This window comes from Schistocerca gregaria, chromosome 5 (assembly GCF_023897955.1).
Source record: "Schistocerca gregaria isolate iqSchGreg1 chromosome 5, iqSchGreg1.2, whole genome shotgun sequence".
Taxonomy (NCBI): domain Eukaryota; kingdom Metazoa; phylum Arthropoda; class Insecta; order Orthoptera; family Acrididae; genus Schistocerca; species Schistocerca gregaria.
This window is the reverse complement of record NC_064924.1, coordinates 313,210,988-313,233,894: the sequence shown is the minus strand read 5'-3', so window position 1 is coordinate 313,233,894 and position 22,907 is coordinate 313,210,988. Positions and strand designations below refer to the sequence as shown.

Sequence of the window (22,907 nt, the reverse complement as noted above, 5' to 3'; positions counted from 1 at the left end):
ACCGACAGGTGTCGAAGTAGAGTGTCTGCAGGAGGATAGAAGGTGACTTGATAAGATTTCTAGTTGGTGTGATGAATGGCAGCTAGCTCTAAACGTAAGAAAAATGAAAGTCGTAATGATGCAGAGCGATACGAAATGGAACGAGCGTGTGAGGATAGCGGTACGGAACGCGAGTGGTCGACTTTGGTTCATTGGGAGAAATTTGGGAAACCGTGGTGCATTTGTAAAGGAGACCGCATATAGGACGCTAGTGTGATCTATTATTGAGTATTGCTGGAGTCTTTGGGATCCGCACAGGGTCGGATAATAGAACACACTGAAGAAGTTCAGTGATCCATTTTACCTTCTATGAAATGCAATTTTCTAACACCTGCAGCTCTCATACAGCCTCACACCATCAGGTAGCCACCACTGTGTTTAACAGTTGGCAGAAGATTGCGTGGATACATCTGCCATCCGACCCGAATACGATACATTTACTCTCATCAGAATATTACTCTATTCCAGAAGTCTTCCTTTTTGAATCTATGTCCCATCTTTCGATTCTGTTCACTGACCCAAAATTTCTTGCGCGCTACCCGGCCGTGATACCCATACGTTTTGAAGGTGTTTCTGATTGCGTTGGCACATACCTTCTTCCCCCTAGACTCCAACTCCCCAGCCAATTTACGAGCGCTGATTTTAGGTATTTTCTTCATTTCCCTCATGATAAGTCTCACGTCTGCATCAGTCAAAGTGTGAGGGCGTCCGGTACGTGGTTGGTTTCTTAATGATTCTATTGCGCAAAATCGATCTATTATCGACTGAACTGTCGATCTAGATCTACCGACTACTTTATCAATCTCGTAAGAAGATTCTCACTCATTATGTAAGGGCAGAATACTTTTCCTTTCGAGCAGCGTCGTCTCACTACTCTTACGGCCCATGGCGCTAATTGCACTCTATTAGCGCCGTTGACTCTAAGTGTGTGCCGTGGGTCAGCATTATAGTTTAATCGCTGCTCACAGAGTTTCGGCATGTTCAGATGGTGGACGAATACTTTATGAACTAGCTCTTGTATTACATTTTCTATTTTGTTAACCTTGCTGTCGATTTTAATGCATTTCTTTCCTTGCTTTTCAACAAAAATGACTCACCGAGGTACTTCTAACGTGACTGGCTCTTCAGATTTTCTATACTTGCCATGTTACACAGACTGTATTTTCTAAAAGATATGCTGCTAGATGAATAATTTTTGGACTCACTGTAGATGAAAGCAAAATGTTGTTTTCATGGATAGATTCAGTATCACCCATTCGCACTGTACTCCCTCAGAACTACACGTATGAGCCACTAGCACCACAACTAAATGTGGTGACGAGACTTCAACACGTAACTGAACTGTCATATTGCTTCATATATCAGCCATTTAATGTCGTAATAGAACTTTCATAACACATAGTATGTAATGAAAGAAGTTTTGTGCTGCTGATAAGATCTTTGCTACAACTGACAGCATTCTTTCTTTTCCCAGGTAAGTCTGCTGCCTGCATGAAGATGGTTCATCTGCAGAGACAACATTCCCGCTCGGCCGTGCCAGAGGACTGACGTGGGTGGACTGCAATAGCTGTGCGGCGGACAGACAACAGGTGTGTGGTGTGTGTGTGTGTGTGTGTGTGTGTGTGTCCTGCACATATGGCGGGCGCCAGCTGCCGCCTCGCCAGCGGCAACATGTTGCGCTCCCGCCACATAATTATCACCAGCCCTTTGTGGCCGTGCCTGATGCATAGACAGGTGCCCCCGTCAATAGCGTGCCGGCTGCCCGCCACACAGTACCCCAGTTTGTTTTCGGTGATCGGACAGAAGTTTTCTTTTGTGCCAGCAAAGTAATTTTCTTTTCGTCCTAGCAGTCTGCCTCTCGTACTAGGGGACCTCATAAAGTAAGTTGCGCGCGTCATCCCAGGCAAACACCAACAAGAGAGGCACATCGTCAGAAAGGGGTACGTGTTCCGGCTTTCCTGCACACCTAGTTCTGCTGCGGTACGGCTAATAATGTGGCAGTGAACGCTGTGCGAAGTGGGAACTGACTAGACAGTTGCTCTACCAGAGACGGTACGATTCTTGTGGGCAAAACGTACACATTGCGCACAGATTAACTGTGAAATTCTGGCGGTATGTGGTTAAAATGGAATGTCACGTCCAGCCGCAGAGTGTGCCAAGAATGGGACCATGACCGCACAGGCGAGGGTGGCGATCATAGGTAAGGAACGGTATCTATCAACATCGACCACAGATGCCAAGCAATGAAGGAAACGATTCGTAGCAATCGCAGATTTTCAAACAATGAAGACGTTCTCAAAGCGGTCCTCGAATGAATTTTTCGCTCTGCAGCGGAGTGCACGCTGATGTGAAACTTCCTGACAGATTCACAGTGTGTGTCTGACTGGGACTCGAACCGTGGGCCTTTGCCTTTCGTGGGTAAATGCTCATCCACCTGAACTACCCAACGACGACCGACGACCCGTCCTCCCAGCTTTACAGCTGCATCTACATGTATACTCTGCATATCAGTATACTCTGCGGTCGCAGGTTCGAATCCTGCCTCGGGCATGGATGTGTGTGAAGTCCTTAGGTTAGTTAGGTTTAAGTAGTTCTAAGACCTAGGGGACTGACGACCACAAATGTTGAGTCCCATAGTGCTCAGAGCCATTTGAACCATTTTTGAACACCGTCACAATACTTCGCTGTTCCACTCTGGAACAGCGCTCGGAAACAACGGACACATATCCAGAATGAGATTTTCTCTCAGCAGCGCACTGTGCGGGATATGAAACTTCCTGACAGATTAAAACTGGTTCGCAGAAGAGCTTCTGTAAAGTTTGGAAGGTAGGAGATGAGGTACTGGCAGAAGTAAAGCCTTGAGGACGGGGCGTGAGTCGTGCTTGCGTAGCTCAGTTGTTAGAGCACTTGCCCGCGATAGGCATAGGTCCCGAGTTCGAGAATCGGTCCGGCACACAGTTTTAATCTGCCAGGAAGTTTCAACGGACACACATCTTTCCGTGGGACATCTGATTTCGCTTGTTTTATTATGATAATCTTTTCTCTCTGTCGGGGCCAACAAAATATTTTCGCATTCGCAGGAGAAAGTTGGTGATGGAAATTTCGTGAGAAGATTCCGCCTCAACGAAAAATCCCTTCGTTTTAATGGTGTCCATCCCAAACCCTGTATCGTGTCCGTGATACTTTCTCCCCTATTCCGTGATAATGCAAAATAATGCAAAACGTGCTGCTCTTCTTTGAACTTTCTCGATGTTCTCCGTTAATCCGTGGCGCACACTGGACTCGCATTCGGGAGGACGACGGTTAAATCCCGTCTCCGGCCATCCTGATTTAGGTTTTGCGTGATTTCCCCAAATCGCTTCAGGCAAATGCCGGTTCCTTTAAAAGGGCACGGCCGATTTCCTTCCCCATCCTTCCTTACCCTGAGCTTGCGCTCCGTCTCTAATGACCTCGTTGTCGACGGGACGTTAAACTCTAACCTCCTCCTCCTCCTCCTCCTCCTCCTCCTCCTCTTCCAACTCCGTTAATCCTCTCTGGTAAGGAACGCAGACCGCACAGCATACTCCAAAAAGAGGCCGAACAAGCGTAGTGCAGGCAGTCTCTTTAGTAGATCTGTTGCATCTTCCAAATGTTCTACCAATAAATTGCAGTCTTTGATTCCCCTTCGCCACTACATTTTCTTCGCGTTCTTTCCAATTTAAGGTGTTTTAAACTGCAGTTAGTTCAATTTAGAGCCTCTAGATTCGACTCTTTTGTGATTATCCGAAGTTTAATGGATTTCTTTCAGCACTCATGTGGATCACCTCACTCTCTTCATCATTTTGGGTCAATTGCCAATTTTCACACCGTACAGACATATTTTCAAAATCGTTCTGCAATTTGTTTTGATCTCCTTATGAGTTTACTAGACAATAAACAGCATCATCTGCGCGCAATCTAAGATGGCTGATCAGATTGTCTCATAAATCGTTTATATAGATATGGACAACAGGAGGCCCATAACACTACCTTGGGGAACGCCAGAAATCACTTCTGTTTTACTCGATGATTTTCCGTCAATTACTATGAACTGTGACCTCTCCGACAGGAAATCACGAATCCAGTCACATAACTGAGACGATATTCCATAAGCATTCAATTTCATTACAAGCCGCCTGTGTGTCACAGTATCAAATGCCTTTTGGAAATCTATAAATATAGAATCAGTTTGAAAACCCTTGTCGCTAGCATTCAAAACTTCGTGTGTGTAAAGATAGCTAACTGTTTTTGTCCTTCCATCTAAACCTCAAAGAAGTTCCCTAGTGCAACTAGAGGGATTAGCACTGATGGAAAGAAGGGGTATTGCAGATTCATGGTTTCGTGGTTTCGTCACAGCCTGGGGAATAGTTTCCAGAATGAACTTTTACTCTGAAGTGGAGTGTGCGTTGACAAGAAACTCCTTTTGTCCAAGAGTACCAGTGAAGCATGTTACACAGGAGAACTTCCGTACAGTTTGGACTGGTGAAAAAACAGGTATGAGTACGGGTCTTCCGTCGTTCTTGGGTAACTCAGGTAGTAGAGCCGCTGCCCGCGGAAGGCAAAGTCCAGGCCCGGTACACAATTTCGATCCGCCAGGAAGTTTCGTTGCGATCGTTGTTTGCAGACGCACGGTGATTTAACTGAAAAATAATGTCGTGAATGTGTGTCATTTTGAAGTGTAGCACAACATTCAACAAAAGTTACTTACCCTCCCGTAATGATGCGTAACTTACTTCATGAATTCACAGAGAGAGAGAGAGAGAGAGAGAGAGAGAGAGAGAGAGAGAGAGAGAGAGAGAGAGAGAGAGAGGTGGTTTTCTTATGCATCGAAAATTGAAGGTGGTGGTGTCTTGACGGTAATCATACTACGTATTAATTAGCAACTTAGGACAGTAAGATCTGAAAAATACGTAAAAATCTGCCAACCGGTTGTATAGGTTTTCTATATACCTTGACCACGTTTCGTCACCTCTAAGGGTGACATCATCAGAAGGTAAGGTAATTACATGAAGAACATATCGTCAAAGATGTACAGAGATTTAAGAGCTGAGTTGCTAAAGTCATACATTAGAATCTAAGACATAATGTTCTAAAATTCAAAGTCTCCTCACACCACACCGGTGTTACTTATGTTTTAATATTTGACTTTTTGAAGAACATTATGTCTTATATTTTAATGTATAACTTGAGCAACTCAGCTCTTAAATCACTGTACATCTTTGACGATATGTTCTTCATGTAATTACCTTACCTTCTGATGAAGTCACCCTTACAGGTGACGAAACCTGGTCAAGGTATATAGAAAACTTATACAACCGGTTGGCAGATTCTTACATATTTTTCTAATTTGTGTATATGGTTGCCGCAAATTTCAGCCATCTGTAAAAAAAAAACGTAAAAATCCGCGCTAGTGTCTTTACAACGGCGTATTTTAATCATTATTAGTGTGCATATGAGCGACGGATAGCTCATCAGGATTTTTCATCCGAGGAAAAGGCCTGGTTCTGAAGTTTCTTCTGCTTCCCTTCAAAATGAATGGAAAAATGGTTCCATCGCTACCTCGTTATTCCCTCGCATGGACTGCGGGTGTGTAGGGTACGTGGGTGCTGTTGTAAACAATATGGTCAAGAGTAGTGCTGAAGGGTATTGGACGTTACTTACAGGTGATGTGTGATTGTCTATTCATAAGACGCTTTATTTTAGTTTCCTGTTACTACATATAACATACCCTATAGGATCATTTTGAATGCTGTAGCACCAGCCGTTTTCTATCTAGATGAGCGCCGCCATTCACATGGTCTGTACGAAACATGTTCCATGCACAGTCTGCGCTGAGCATGTGTCACGACTGACAATTTCAGTCAACCTCTGCAAATCGATGTTTTTGTTGCGGTCACATGATAAATATTTTGTTCATGGAACTAAATTAAACACTGTAAATGATATGCACGATTGGGATACTCATATCTTTGATAGGGTTTGTAGCGCCTCTAGAATGCTAGCAGAGTGATACACCGTATTTTGTATTGAAATGAGTTCAATCCATTTCGAACTGCGGAGGAAGAGTGAAAGGTGTATGATATGAGTTTTTACATACTTCTTCGTCCTAGGGAAGAGTAATAACTCACGTAAATTTACGTATGTTCCTGTAGAAAACTGAAAGACCCCGTTTCGGAAGTAACGAAGTTCTTAGCTAGCAGGAGCACTTTTTTTTTTTACTTGTATTGATGCACATTTCTAAACGGTAATGGCGAAAAGAGCCGTAGTGCCATTCTGTAAAAGCAGAAGATAAGCCAGCATTAATGAAGTCAAAAATAAGCCATACGTCATAATTAATAACACGACGTCCCTGATAAGGCAGGAGGCTACGAGAAAAACGCTGATAAGAGAAGTGGGACGTAACGAGTCGAGGCCTCGGCCTGTGCACCGCGCAGGCGGCCGCTGCTGCGACGCTTTGTTACGTCTACCAGTCGGGGAGGACGCCGCGGCATGGGGGCGATCATGGCGCGCCGGGGCGCCGTGCCAATGGAGGCCGGCGGCGCTGGTGCAGGCGGCGACGCGGCGCTCCACACCTACCTGTAAGTCGCGGTCCGCAGTCCGTTTCATATACAACTGCGTTATTCCGAGTCCGATCTGAGAACAGAGACTTAAGGGGGGCGGGACGTCAAACGGGCCGACTTGGAGCAGGAGAGACATCACAGGACATTTTAATTTCTAGTGTCTATACGTTTACAAATACATTCATAAAACTTTGTCAGCATCTCCAGGAAGGATTCAGGATTTACTCATTGCAGTGGAAGTTCGAAAAACATAACAAAATAATTTTTTTTACGTATGAAATTTTCATCATTTTTTCGCCTACTAGTGTCTGCATTTGTTGCTATAGGTTCACTTTTCTTTGTAAGTTAGAGAGATTCTTTGAATTTAGCACAGCATACATACGATACTTACAGCTGTCTGAAACCCTAGAGTTTATTTAATTTATGGAAAAACGAATGATCTGTTGTATTTTAAACTTCATGTTTAGAAAAAAACACAAATTTTGTAGTTAATTACCTCAATTTTTACCACAGTTTTTAATAGATTTGGAAAATTCTAGAGTTTCATACACCTGTAAGTATGGTTTGTATGCTGTGCAAAATTCATCGAACCATCTCTCTTACTTATGAAGAAAACTGTACCTATAGCAACAAATGCTGCCATTAGTAAGTGAAAAAATGATGAAATTTCACATGTAAAAAAATTACTTCGCTATGTTCTCGAACTTCCACTGCTATGAGTGTGAATTCTGAATGCCTCCTGGTCATGCAGACAAAGATTTATGAATTTATTTGTAAAAGTATGGAGAGTGGAAATTAAAATGTCCTGTGGTGCCTCTCCTGCTCCAAGTCGGTCCGTTTGACGTCCTACCCCCCCCCACCCCCCCACCCCCCTTAAACTGTTGATATATGCATGTATAAAGTATTTGCAGTCAGTGTTAGCAGAGTACTATATATAACCATTCGACCATGCCAACTCACTAAAACCTTTCTCGGTCATATTCTATGCATACTGTATGAACCTCTACCGCCGGAATACATGCAATTTATTTTCTTGTTATCTGCGTCGACAGTTCCAAATATTTTAGAAATGACAGCTTTTTTCGCTTGAACTATTATTAAACATGTTTACTTATTTACGATAACGATTTCGGCTACCGTGACAGTCTCATGTAGCAGCTGTAACTACATCAATTGCTAAAAGACCATTTCAGTTTTAGGGAAACACTGTTCCCAAAAATCTGTAAAAATTAAATTTTATTTTAGTAAGTTGTACCACTTCCTACCTTAGAGTGAACTGCATCAATCCTTTAAGAGGGCGTAGTACCCGCGACAACCACGCGATAATACTTCATATGCTTCACTGAATAGAAATCGTCCTTGTGTATACGAAAGGATGTAGCACTTCATTAAATACGACGAGATTGTCAGACGAAGTCGACAAGAACGAATTCACTCAACTTATTGCAGAAAATAATTTCAAATAATGTGTAAGACGTGACGTTAAGATGTAAACGTATTACCATGCTAAAATATTTACTTCTGCGTAATTTTCTGGTTTTTAATGAAGTGTTGTGCCCTTCTTCACAAAATTTTAAGAAATGCAGCAAACAGTCACATTTTTACGTATTTGCGCCAGTAGACGTTTCGGGCTACTGCCTATCTTAAATGTACATATAAATCTTTAGTTATTAAATTGTTAAAACATCGATTGCGATTTGAATGCTGCACCTGCCCTGTGCAAAAACCAATTATGTCAAACTACTGCACTTCGCGAGTTGTATATGTACAACATATCGCTCGTCAGATCACTTCCTACTCTGCTTGTTTTTGCTCCAATTTTTCGCATGTATTATCGTGCCACAAACACTTCTCCTACGCAAAAACAGCGTGTATCCGCCATGTTGCCGACTGACGTCTTTGTTTACGTCGGAAAATTACGTGTGAGGTGAATGAATTTTGCTTGGATACTACTGAAGTAAGTTCGGTGTATACATTAAATATTTTTGATTTAAACTTCTGTATCACTAGAAAACTGAAATTGCTTAGCATTAATAAAAAAAGGATAAGTTAATACTTTTATATAGATGACGACGAGTCCTAGAATGTATACAAAAAGTATTGACATAGTTGACAGGAGAACTACATCCTCTTAGTAGGAACGCATATGCATTGATGCACTTCGGTGAGGTAGGAAATGGTATACCTAAAACAAAAAAGAAAAAAATAGCTTTTACAAATTTTTCAAAACAAAATATTTTCTTGAAATTTTAATGGTCTTTTATCAACTTCCATTGTTACAGTTGTTACTTCAGAATGGCTCAATAGCTGATAACGCGATTGTAAATAAATACACACCTGGAAAAACTCTTCAGGTGACTGCCATGTTTGATTTCTGAAACTAGATAACAGACTTCACTTGTTTATTCTTGTCTAAGATGCACTTGCGCTCAGTTAACATTCCGTTTCAACGCTACACAAGCTATCATGCTGTTACGAGCTGCAGATTCCCTCCCCCTCCCCCCTCTGGCCAACCACTGAGCACCAACTACACCGGGTTCTGAATGTTTACCTCTTCATTGCGGGGTGCTGATTTACTATGTAAATCAATAATTCTGACCCAGTTTTTTTCTTTTCAAAGCCTCCTCTGTACAGTCACTTTTTCACATTTACCCATCAATTATCGTCTAGTTGTTACTACATAATTATTTTCCCATTGCTGCATCCCCTTACTTACTCAAACAGTAACTCATTACACATCCCAAAGGGCTCTTATCGATGGCGTGATATGCATAGCTCGATGCATGAAATAATGAACAAATTAATATTGCATTATTGTGAAGAATGAGAGTTTATCCGTATTGCCGCAACGACCTGTTCGATAAACGATAGTTACTTAAGCAATATGGTCAGTATAGACATTTATAAAGTGCGTACGCAGTTAATATACATAGATGTTACTCGTACATTCGGCTTTAATCACTCGAATCAGTTGAACATTGTGAAATTCGAACTGAAGGCTCTCAAATACACTCACAAGCGAGAAACCTCGAATATTAGCCTCACAACGACCACTTCCTGTCATGAAACTAACGCTCAACCAACGTACAGTATTTAAGCAGACGGGAGCTGTAAATCTGTGATCATGTACTCTGGATCGAAAACGATTTCATGTCTTTTAAAAAAAAAAACTTTTGTGTTGATCGATTCAAGCTAGAATTTTGAATGGTCTTGAAACAACTTTTTATCTAGTAATTTAATGTTGTTAAATAAAGAAAACTAACTAAATTCAGCAGCCTTTTCGAGCTAGTACCACAATACCTTATTAAATAAAACTGAAGTACTATATGTCCTTAACTTCCCTTCCCTACAGGCTGTGGCAAATAGGTCATATTGAGTGATCGCCTGTCATTCCACCAGGTAAAGTACATAGTTCGTCACAACCGTAACTCATATTGTACCCCTCGCCTCTGGCGAATTTATTTATGACAACTGTAGCGAGTACTTACGTTCCGAATAAAATATTCCATTTGTTCGCCAAAGTTTTCACGGGATGTAAGAGTCCGTAGCTGCGACGCAACTTCTGTAGATGGACAAGTAAGCTGACAGATAACCAAGGAGACACACGAAAAAAATTCCTTAAGGTATTAACTGATACTTATAAAAGACACCACGTAAATAATCCTTTATAGACATTGAAGGTGAACTCTTTCGGTAATTTTACACTTTATCAATAACAGATAAGCGTTAGTTTTCATATATAATTTGAACAAAAGAAGATACCACATTTCATTAAAAATGTGTTTCTCCCATAAAGGGGAAATAGCTTTCTGGGAATGTTCGTTAAAACTTCGATGACATCCATGATTTACAACTTACGTCGGCTGCAGCTTTTATTGCGGCTATTAGAAGGTAATTGTATGCTGTGAAGTACATCATTACTTCTTAACGATGAATAGCCCACCAGGCACAATGGAATCCGTGTGCTATTTTCTTCCTTGGCCTTTACAGTCGCCCATGTAATATTTCAAAAGTGATCGAAATTTTGAAACGGTTTTCGATAACTGTTTCGGGAGACTCTTATCTTGTGTGTATATCATGGTAACATTTCTGACTACCGAAACTAGTTTCTTTAAATTCGTCAGTTTTTTAAACATGGCATCATCGCCAAGGATTCACCGTTCTATTTCTCTCCACAAGAGAACACTTATGGTTTTAATAAACACATATGATATATTAACAAACCATACCGGCTTCAGTGTAATGCCAAGTAAAGAAATTTACGTATATTAACCAACCAAAAAGAAAAAAAGTGATCCTGTTGAGTAATTTATTTTGATGTACCGAACCATCTGCAGTTTCAGGTGCTCTCACATTACCTATACACGTCAAATCAGGCGTATAATTTGGCGGTTTGTGGCGCTAGACGGTTTTCTATATCGTGTTTCCGTGCACTGTCACGTGGTAATAACACAAAGAAAATTGATTTGCGAGGGATCATCGCTGGATGCAATACGAACTACTCTAATATACAAGCAAATAAATAGTCTCTAAAAATTATTCATCTTAACAGAACGCTAAAGAAAAAACAACATAACTTGCTGATGTTGATATCAGAGCTACGAAATGGATTATTGTGATAAAGGGTAATCAAATTAAGTTATTTCGAATTAATTTCAAAACGGAGAATAAATAGTTATCCACGTAATAATACATCAGCTGACTTCTCCATCTGGTCATCAAAATGAAAAATAAAAGAAAAGATAACGCTTTCGCGCACAGCAGAAACAGGCAAAAATAATCTATACCTTGAAAGGCCGCTCACTTCACTTCGTCGAGTCGTCACGATCGTACCAGGTGTTGTACAACGTCTTTATATAAACAGCCGCAAGAAAGCGATTAGGTGTGCCAGCACAGTCTCTATGGCCGCAACTTGCTTTCAGTGTGTGGGTGCGTGAGAACTAGCCGGTACAGCGCTCTTCCTTGTTTCAATGGGAGGAAAACTGTTCCCAAAGTCTGTGAAATTATTTGCAATAGCTCAGTAAGTTTATTATTCTACAGTAATGATCTCACATACTGTTTTCGGCATAGTCTTAGCACCCTTCGTTCCACAATTTGTTACCAAATTAATTATTCCTCTTAAACTCAAAATGTGTATTATTTATCGTGTCAGATGCGAACCTGTCATGAGATGTGTGAATTTTTTGGGTCGACCAGCTTTTGGTACACCTCTACAGCTAAACGTAAACGACTTGCAGCCCTTTTTCTGCGTACTTACTTTCTTCCTCTTTTACAAGGTGTTACACTCAATTTCACGACATAGTTTCAAATGAAATAATTATATCTATCTTTCTCAGAAAGAAACATAGGAGAAAGTTGAGTAATTATTGTAGTCGTTCCATGTACTTCGTTCGTGAAAAACAGATGTTTCACCTCATTTACCGCAACTTCAAGCAAATTATTACATTGAAAGAAAATTCCTCACTGAATCATTTGCTCAGTTGTTTCGAGACATAGTGATCCATTTTCATCCTTTTCATTCGTACATTGCATAGAAAACTTGAGTTCAATAACCACAACGATATTTTTAGCAGACCAGTCCCTTCTTTAGTTTAATCAACGCATCCTTCTTCGCTGTATTTAAGTAAGGAGTGTCTGAAATTGTGGAGTTCCTATAACCTAACTTGCGAGATACTCATCTGCTCATATTGTAGTTGGTAGCAGTAAGAAAGTCCCCAAATCATTGTTCGTATTTCCTTCATCACGGCCTCTGCGGAGGCACACACAGAGATACCGCTGTGGTACAGCCGCACGGCTCCCATGTTGACCCCCAGATACGTAATGCGCACAGTGTTACGTCAGCGTTGAGTTTGTATCGCTGAAGTTCTTTGCCCTTTCGCCTAAGCTAACGGAACGATGCTAGGCAATCAGAGAACCATACTTCCCTCCTTTATATTTCTGAATATATCGTCCACAAGTAAATGGTTCTCAATAAATACGTTGTGGCCGCTTGCGCAGTTCAGTGCTGTGCAGTATTGACACGGAAGTTCTTGAACAAGGCCTTACGCATTCGTCCTGCGCCAAAACTAAAGAGAAAGCAATTACCTCGTTTGTGTTGTGGGTAGTGCAAGTTGAAGCCCTACCAGAAACATACTGCCGATGGCAGATGTGGCCGAGTTCACGGCGTGAGCGGATCGAAGGACATGAAACAGTGTTGTTTCTTCTTCTGGTCTCCAGCCCGAAAAATTGGTTTCGTGCAGCTCCCCTCTGTAATTTAGGCTGTGCCCTCTACATCACTGCTTAACTAGTGCGTGATCATTACCATATTGACGATTCCTAGACGTCTCAGCGTGCTCTACAAACCGATCCATCCTTCAGTCGATCTGTGCCATAAAGTATGCCTACCTTCGTCATTGAAGATTGCTTTGTTGTCCAGATACTAAAATTTTGCTATTTCTTTCAGTATGTGACTTTCCGATTTATTTCCCCCGGTATCATCTGAGTTCATTTGACTACATATTACCCTTGTTTTTCTTTTATTTTCATCTTATAAGCTGTTTTGAAGGCATATTTTCTGCTTCCTTTCAAAGCACGTAATACATCAGCAGTCTTCTATAGATCAACTCCAAGAGGTGGTAAAGGACTTCGAAGACCAGCTCATCGGAATGAAAATCAACCAGAGTAAAATAGAGCGTATGGGATTTAGACGCATCAGTCGATGCTGACGAAATTAGCTTATTAAATGAGTCACTAAAAGTAGATGATCAGCTCTCCTACTTGGGCAGCAAGGTAAATGACTACCGCCGAAATAGAGACGTTATAAAATGCAGACTGGCAATAGCAAGAAGGCATTTGTGAAGAAAAAGTAATTTGGTAACATCTAATGGAAATTTTTTGGAGTGTGATCTCATGTGGAAGCCAATCGTGGGTGATACGCAGTTGGAACAGTAATGGGATTCAACTTTAGAAATGTGATGCTATGGAATGTCAAAGATTAGATGGATAGGTCGATTAACTTATGAGTAGGTACTGCATCGATTTGGGGAGGGAAAATATATGAGACAACTAGATTACAGAAGGGATCTGTTGGTTGGACTCATCCTGAGGCATCAGGAAATTGTCAGTGCGGTAACGGAAGGTATTGTGTGCGCAAAAACTGCGGAGGGACACTGTGGCTTGAGTAAAGTAACCAAGTTCAAATAATGTAAGGTGCAGTCACTATCCAGAAACGGAGGCTGCACAGGGTAGACGAGCGTGAAGAACTTTATCAATGGAGTCCACGCGCACACTCGCACATTAACTTTCTTCTGGGACGATTGACAGTATTGTCCCATTCTTCTGGTGTACAGAACTTTATATGAGGAAAGTAACTTTCAGATGATACATCACTACCAAGTAGGAACCCTCGATGAAACTCGAACTACGCATGAAAATAACTGCCACACTATAGTACAGAAGGTAACTGAAGGAAATACGCAGTGAGACAAACAGAAATGACACATGTATTCAAAGACAATAATTATGGTCCCATGGGCATTACGTGGTTATTAATAGTGTGTCTGATCACCACGGACGGCAGTGCACGCTGTACGACATGATGTCATGCTGGCCACAAGCTTGGTAAGGGGTTCTTGTGGCAGTGCGTTCCATTCCTCCAAATGCGCCGTTGACACCTGCTGGGTGGTCGTTTGGTAGACTTCGACGTGGTGCACTTCCGCAACGCATCCCACCGACAGTCGATGGGATTCAAGTCGGGGCAACGGTGACCCACTCCGTTCACCAAATATACCCTCGTTACAAGAGCTGCTTCACCTAAGCCGTTGCATGCGCTCGCACACTGTCGACCGTTAAAATGAAATCGAGGCCGAATGCATCCATACATCCCCGAAAGGACACCCCTCGAGGGAGGGGGAGGAAAATGGGTACAGTGTCATAACAATGTTGACCGATGACTGTGCAAAGATTACGCCAATGCAACATTATGCAACATTATGCCTTCCCACATAAAGTTCGACAATGCTGGATATGAGGAGAGGTGTAAGACGTATTGCTCCCGGGAACATGATCGGTTTGATGGTCCAGGTGTTAGTATTGGAAGGCGTAATGCTGCATGGGCGCACTGACATCCGAATCTTTGAATACAGTAACACTGGGCAGCGTCATTGTGGCACTGTAGGCCTTTACGATGTGTACCTATTGTGGGGCGCACTCGGCCTTGCTTTCATTTTTATTGATAATCCTGCTTGACCCCGTGGAACAGCGCAGGTGGAGGAGCTCTTGGCAGCCGGCCGTTGTGGTCGAGCGGTTCTAGGCGCTTCTGTCCGGAACCGCGCTGCTGCTACGATCGCAGGTTCGAATCCTGCCTCGGGCATGGGATGTGTGTGATGTCCTTAAGTTAGTTCTGTTTAAGTAGTTCTACGTCTAGGGGACTCATGACCTCAGATGTTGAGTCCCATACTACTGTCATTTGAACCATTTGAGCTCTTGCAACGAGAATGTATTCGTTGAATGGACTGGCCTACTCGTTCCCCCGACTTAAATCCCATCAAGAACGTGGGGGAGGGGGCGGGGGAGTTTGGGAAGAGGTACTGATGCTTATCCACAAGCACCGACAACCGTACTGATGGAGGAATAGTACGCCTTACCCCAAGAACTTCTTAGCAACCTCGCAGCCAGCGTGCCAACACATTGCAAAGCACGCTTTGCCAGCCGCGTTAATCACACTCCCTATTAAGACCCAAGTTCCGCCTTTTGCAGTGTCCAAGGGATCATCATAAATTGTGCTGACTTCAGTGTAATTATTGTCTCTGTATGAAACTGTCATTCCTGTTGGTCTCTTGCGTATTTTTTTCAGTTACTTTCCATATTGTACTGTAGCAACTCTATGTATGTTCAAAATCACAGCAAATTATATTACTTCGAAGAGAGATTCACTCGAAAGTTACTTTCGACCTTAAGTTTCGCACACCTGTCTTTTCCAGCCTCTCCCTTTGTCGTCAGGCTAACGCTGGAACGCGGAAATATCCCGAAGGTTTCAAGATTGGGATCCCCTCCACTCCACTGCCAGGAAGAAGGGATATTTAGCTGCAAAAGGTGAAGTCCTACAGCAGTCTGTCCTACTGTCAAGAGTCGGGAGTGAGAGACACAACCAAAATTCGTCTGATAACAGTTGCTATTGCATTCGTCCCTAAGTCAATAGCGTTTCCCCATATGTTTAGTAAACGCAATAGATACAGATCACAGACTTCAGCGACCAATAATGTATTCTCCTTCACCATTTACAACTTTCTGCCAACCCTGGGATAAATTTTGGATTCCACAACAGTAGACACAACGTAGTTTTGAGGGGAAGAACTCGGTGAGCCAAGGTAGGAGCGCATTTTCTTCCGGAAGGGAAGCTCCTTGACGGCTGTTCGAAAAAGCTGAAAATCTGAGGGCGAAACATCAGGTGAGAAACGTGCATGTGGAATACATTCCAATGCAACTTCTGCATAGCGATTTTCGTCACTCTAGCAGAATGCGGGCGGCCCTTATCGTGGAGTAGTATAATTTAGCGCAGTGTTCCTGGTTGCTATTCTTGGTCTGCGTCTGCAAGACGTCGCAGTTGTTGACAATACATGTCAGCAGTGAGGGTAACAGCTGGGGGAAGCAATTCGTAGTACATCACACTGTCTCGCCAAAGGCATAACATTACCTTTTGCGGATGCGCGCAAATCCTTGTATGGTGAGATTGTGTTTTGTTTGGCTTCTAACATTCCATTTCTTTCCTTACATTATTAGCATATAGACGTTATGTCTCGTCACCAATAGCGATACATGTTAGGAATGGTTGATGATGTTCACGAGCTAGATGATGACGAGCAAGCAGAGACGCACATATAATGCCCCCTGATTTTAGTGCTTTTGGCATAGAGCATGCTGTACCTATAGTTCCGATTTTTGAACCATCCCTATTTCATGCAAATGTCGCACGACGGTGGAATGATTACTGTTCCTACATCACATTTGCTTGTTCTCGACTACACTGACTTGGGTTAATGTTTTCATCAGAACCCGCAGCTCTTCCTGAACGTGGAGAGTCACTAACGTCAAAACGACGTTCCTTAAAACGAGAAACCATTTTCTTGCGCAGCTCTGTCCAGTGGCCTTACGTGCAAATGTTTCTGGCTGCATCTGCTGCTGTCACACATGTCCTGAGCTCAGACAGAAAAATATGTCGTAAATGTTCCGATTTCTCCACTTGGCACTCCATTTTCTAGCGTTCACAGCTCCACTCACTACCTCCAAATGACAAAATGACAGTATATAAAATCAAATACCTACACAGAATAATGAGAATCGATAAATAAAGCTATTGCGACCGGAATACCGAGATGCGAGCTAACGCACAAAATTAATATTTTCTTTACAGAATCGTCATCGCATTACTAGATACTGATTTAGAAAAATACACTGAAGAGCCAAATAAACTCGTATAGGCATGCGGATTCAAACACACAGATACGGAGAAAGGCAGAATACGGCGCTGCGGTCGGCAACGCTTATTTCAGACGGCAAGTTGTTAGATCCAGTGGCTGGTTATCAATATTTACGCGAGTTCGAACGTGCTGTTATAGTCGGCGCACAAAGTGGTGGGACACAGCATCTCCGAGGTAACGGTAAAGTGAGGATTTTTCCCGTAAAACTACTTCAGGAGTGTATAGTGACTATCAGGAATCCGGTAAAACATCAAATCTCCGACATCACTGCGGCGGGAAGAAGATCCTGCAAGAACGGGACCAACGACGACTGAAGAGAGCCGTTCAACGTGACAGAAGTGCAACCCTTCCGCTAACTGCTGCAGATTTCAATGCCGGGCCATCAACAAGTGTCAGCGTGCGAACCTTGCGACGAAACATCATCGATATGGGCGTTCGGAGCAGTGGGACCACTTGTGTACCCTTGATGAGTGCACAACACAAAACTTTATGCCTCGCCTGAGTGTGCCAACGCAGAAATTTGATTGTTGATGACTGGAAACACGTTGCCTGGCCGAACGTGTCTCGTTTCATATTGTATCGAGATGATGGATGTAGACGGGTATGGATACAACGTCATGAATCCATGGACTCCTCACGTCAGCTGGGGACTATACAAAGTGGTTCAGGCTCTGTAATGGTGTGGGGCCCGTACAGTTGGATGTGGGATCCCTGATACGTCTAGATACGACTGTGACAGGTGACACGTTCGTAAGCATCCTGTCTGATCACCTGCATCCATTCATGCCCATTGTGCATTCCATGGACTTTGGCAATTCGAGCAGGACAATACGACACGCCATAGGTCCAGAATTGCTACAGAGTTGATCCAGGAACACTCTTCTCAGTAAAACACTTCTGTTAGCCAATTAACTCCCCAGACATGAACGTCATTGAACATATTTCGGATGCACTGCAACGCGCTATTCGGAAAAGATCTCTACTCCCTCCTACTCTTGAGGATTTATGGACAGCTCTTCAGGATTCGTGGTGTCAGTTACCTCCAGCACTACTTCAGACATCAGTCGAGTGCATGACACGTCGTGTTGCGGTACTTTTGCGTGGTCACGCGTGTTCTACATATTAGGAAGGTGTACCAGTTTCTTTGGCTCTTCAGTGTGCAAAAACCTAAACCAGAATGGCTGTACATGGCCTTTCCCTAAGGGGTGAAGGAAGATGGTTTCCTGTGGGGCACACGGTTTCATCGCTGAGGCAGCAGCGCTCGGAGTGCAAGGAGCTGCGGTGGTCTGCGCGAGCTGACGCACTGCGCGTCCAGCAGTGGGTGGGTCAGCCGCCGAGGCGCGGTGCGTGCAGAGTGGAGCGCACCTGGGTCGGCCAGAACAGGTTCCCGGCGGCTCCCAATTGCCACCGCTGAGCTGCGCCCTGCTCGCTCCGCTCGCGGCCCTGCTCTCCACCGGCCAAGGAAGGACACTTGTCTCGCCAGTGGGCAGTGGCCAGTGGCCAGACTCCGGACGACAAGAATCCGGATTCGCCAACAGGTGCTGTTCTCCAGCCAAGGTCGTTTTACTCGTGAGAAGGAATCTGGCAAAATACTACTCTGGCAGCGACAAGCCTTTTTAAAGTTATATCACGTTAGTCCGTGAATCCCGCAAGAGTGGTCTGTCAGATTTGCAAACATGTCAACGATACACATTTTATTTAAGTGCCCGATACAATGAAATATTCCATTCATATACTGTTGAGGTTTGAAACTAATTCTCAGACACCATATAAAAGTAGTTCCTAAGCTTGTAAATTTTAGAAACGCTTATGACAGAGTGGCCTCTAAGTGTCTCTTCGAAATCATGAAATAAAACCAATGCAATTCCTAGCGATAGACTAAATGGATCAAAGTCTTCGGAAAAATTCAGGGGAGAAATTTTGGAACATTGCTCTAAACAGACTGAAACAACTGAAGGAACTGTCTTAGTAACTTTTCAGTTCTTTCATAGGATTTACTGGTTCTGTGTCAGGATATTCAAATAGCACAAAAAGAAATAAACAGAAGGGAAAAAAATTACATGGATAGCAACAACTTGGCACTCAAAAATCTAAAACGTAAATACTGGTAAATCGAGTGAGTAGTCCATTTAAGATGTTTAGGCGAAATCTTTCAGGAGACTGGCCTGGAAAAGACTGGTAACGAAATTCATTTTCAGAGAGTAGAAACTGCTATTATTCATAAAAAGTTCTAAATGTAACAAAATTTCATGTCGTAATACACAAAACTGAGTCACAACAACAACAGCCGTCAAAATGGTGTGACTGAAATACTCGTTTTTAAACAGAAACACAGACGCCGAAGAAATTAAAATGAGAGATCGGAAAGTGGACACGAAAAAGTGAGGTCCTAATTATACTGAGAAGGTAACATGCAGATATATTGAAAGCCACAACACCATTTATTGGAATGTGAAGAAAAGCAGGCTGAAATTCTGTGTGTACATTTAAAGAATGAAACCAACTAGACTAACTGCACATATTGTGGAATTCTAAGAAACTCGCAGTGAAGCTAAAATTGAAAAACTGAAACTAACGTGGGCGCAAAGAAAACTGAAAAAAATTGTTAAAATGCCCCTTATTGTTTATCTCTGGGCCAGTAAGGCCCAAATGTGAATAATAATAATAAATTCGTCATCCGTTTCACAGGTGGTATTGGATTCAGATCGTCGATTTAGATATTAAACATATGAACCAGTTGTTTTTAAAAGTGCATAAGTCCGCAAGCCGTAACTATCGGAAAATTAAAAAAATCTTTCACAAAAAATTGCTACATTACAGACGTTACTTTTCTTCGTAGTTACGTGTTGCGAAAAGACATATTCTACCATATTTTCACAAAAAATACATTTATGTGCAACATTTGTCTTCATAAGGTTTGTTGTAATGCCTTTAATCAGCTTCTTCTACGTCCTTAGTTGACCACTCACAGATATCGTCATAGAAGGGTGTAATAAGCTGTCCCGGAATATACTGCTCGAGTTTTCTAATGTTCTCCACTTTTTTGGAGTTAATCGGACAATTCTCCAGCTACGCCTCTTTTCTAGGAAGCAGCATATTTTCACATTTTGCCAACTTAAAACTATTTGATCTTAATCTGTCGTTAGTGATAAGTTTTCAGTACTCCCTTGTTGTGCTTGTTGCTTTCAAACATGTAGCAATTTGATATACCGAGCTGTAATTATTCTTCTTTAGGAATATCCATCCATAAATATTCAGCAGATAAAAAATTTTTGTCTTACAAAATTTCTTCCAGCTTTTGAAATCAACTGAACAAAAATTTCCTTTCTTTTACAGTTTTAACACTGTAGTTTGTGTTAGTGCTTAGATTTTGCACCTTTTTATCAGATTTTGATTAGAATAATTTTTTATGCTTTTGCGTTTTTAGAAACTATTTCCTCCTGCAAATCAAAGTCGGAATCCATCTTCCTGAAACGGATAAACATAATCTAACTAAAATAAAAATAACTGTAATAGCCGCAAGGAATTAAAGGATTGACAGGAGTCTCCCGGATTATCACATGAGAGCACTAATGTAGTTGTCTGAATAGGGCATCGTCTCATGGACTAAGGCCCCTTTTCAAAACGTATGAACCCCCACAACTCTTTGGCAGGTTTGTGCTTGGCTACCACAGGGTCCCAGGCTTTTCAGCATTTTTTTTTCCCATTCCGTGCTGTATGTCTATCCTGTTGCTGTTCTTTTTCCCTTCCCTTGTGGAACATGTTTGGGATATTATTGGGAATGTTCTGCTTTCTGTCAATGACGTGCGAACAGTATCACCTGTGTTTTTCGCTCTCTTTTCCTTTCTTTGTTTCCCTCCTCCTCTCGTTCCTCCGCTTCGGCTTTTGAGGATCCCCTTTTTTCCTCCCTGTGTGCTCCTGAAGGCCAGCCCACACATCTTCACGCATAACAGATGACTGGGTAACGCCTGATTCCCAGCCCCAGGTCGACAGGTAGGGTTTGCATGTATCCCCTGGTACAGGCCAGACCCAGGAAGACGTGATTGCCTCAGCTGTAACCTTCTCAATTTGCCGATTGGTCCCTCCGTCAGGTGTGACCTGAGGTGTGAACAATCGCCTAAAGTGGGTGCGCCACCTTGTGAAGGGAGCCCCAGTTGGAAGGAGCTCGCCATCGGAGACGCTGTAAATCATGGGGGATTTCTTCGTGATGAGTCCCACTCATCGTCTACAAAACGTAAACGCAAGGAGGCCAATGTTTCAAAAACCCTTTCTGTTGCACCGCGGTTCCGCGTGCTCTCATGTACTGAAGACGGTCAGTCTTTCGCCGTGATAAATCCGTTTATTATTCAGAAAAGTGTAGATGCAGTTGCTAGCCCTATGAAATCCTGCTCTCGCCTATGAAATGGCACCCTGCTTTTGGAGACCACTTCTGATTCTGTCGATTGCGTTATACATTTTATCCGCCGAAGCAATATGGCAAAGGCCATTTAATTTTTATTTTTGGGCCTCCATTTCTGTACGGCTTTTTTAGCCCTTATTCCACGTGCCTTTTTTTTAGCTGTCTCCTATTCTACCCATTGGGACTGTCGTATAGACGTTTAACTCCTCTCTGTGTTCGTGTTCTATACTTTTGACTTGGGCGCGTCTGATTCAGGCTGTTTTTTGCGCCCTAAAACAAAACAAAACATACGGAATTTTCAAATAATTGTAACTATGATAATAAGCAATAGATTGGTTGGTACAGTCGTAAAGAACGTGTTCAACTCCTAAGCTCATTTTCTTTTAAAAAATGCGACTGATGTCCTTTCCAAAATAACTGGTTCAGTTATGTCTTCAGCAGCACTCGTGGCAGTCCAACTCCACCGTAACATCGAAGTGCATAAAGTGGTCGAAACAGAACTACATCGAAAATCGATAGTACTCACGTAATCATAAAATACGCCAATTGTGGGCATTCGATGCAAGTTGTACTCAGTTTCCTTTGAGCAGGCATGAAAATTCCGTTACAGTACGTTTCGCCTTCATAGTAGTTGCACTCAGGAACTGGCATACTTTATGCTTACAGTAGAACAACAATGTCAATGTGGGCTACAGGCCTGACTGAGCTGTAGTGTGCAGCCTTTCTTCATCACGTCGTAAGAAGGGAGAGGGTGACGCCCCATCCACCAGCTGCATTTTATCACTGGGAAAAATCCCCGTTAGTCACTGGATAGCAAGCTGTGCCTGGGAGCGTTCCCGAAGGACTGGAACGAGCCAAATTCTCCTCTCCCATCCGCGGTTGAACCCGTGACCTCCAGGGCGGAGTCCAGTGCTCTACCCTCTGGACCACCACTGGCACTTACGTTGTTATATAAAGGTGAAACGTTAAGAGCTCTAGTAAAAACAAATTACATCGCTTTAACACACACGCATATTGCAAGAATCTCATTCGCTGGTGGCCCAGAGGGATTTCAAGATGTGACAGCGGCTCCTCGCTGTATTTTATAGCCCTGCCTTTTTTTACTAGCGCTCATAAGTTTTTACGCGTATATAACAACAGGAACGTTCTATTGCTTCAACATGTGATAATGGAATATTTCGTATGAATCTGGAAAACACTGGATTTTACGCTTTGAAATAAGGTACTGTAAATAAAACCCAAAATACATACAGTGGACGGAATTTTATTCGTAAAAGTCTTCCATTATCTCTGAGTGGCATATTAAACCATTACGAATTTCTTAAAAAAGTCTGAAACATTAAATTTAATAATTTCTGTGGAGATTGCCATGAGTGGAGTGGGACGATTTTCCCAACTAACTTTAATTCAGTCCTCCACCACATTACGTACATA

At 42.5% G+C, this 22,907-nt stretch overlaps 1 protein-coding gene across 2 annotated transcripts in view; it reads left to right on the top strand.

Annotated features, from left to right (window-relative positions):
• Nucleotides 1–22,907, top strand: part of LOC126272753 (uncharacterized) — a 451,358-nt gene that overhangs the window by 250,585 nt on the left and 177,866 nt on the right. The window contains exon 1 of one of the 2 annotated variants that reach the window (XM_049975857.1): nucleotides 1,557–1,628. The exons of the other annotated variant lie outside the window; for it this stretch is intronic. The gene's annotated coding sequence lies outside the window, so the exon portion shown is untranslated. Of the gene's footprint in view, nucleotides 1–1,556; nucleotides 1,629–22,907 lie in introns of those variants that run through there. 2 annotated transcript variants of the gene reach the window in all.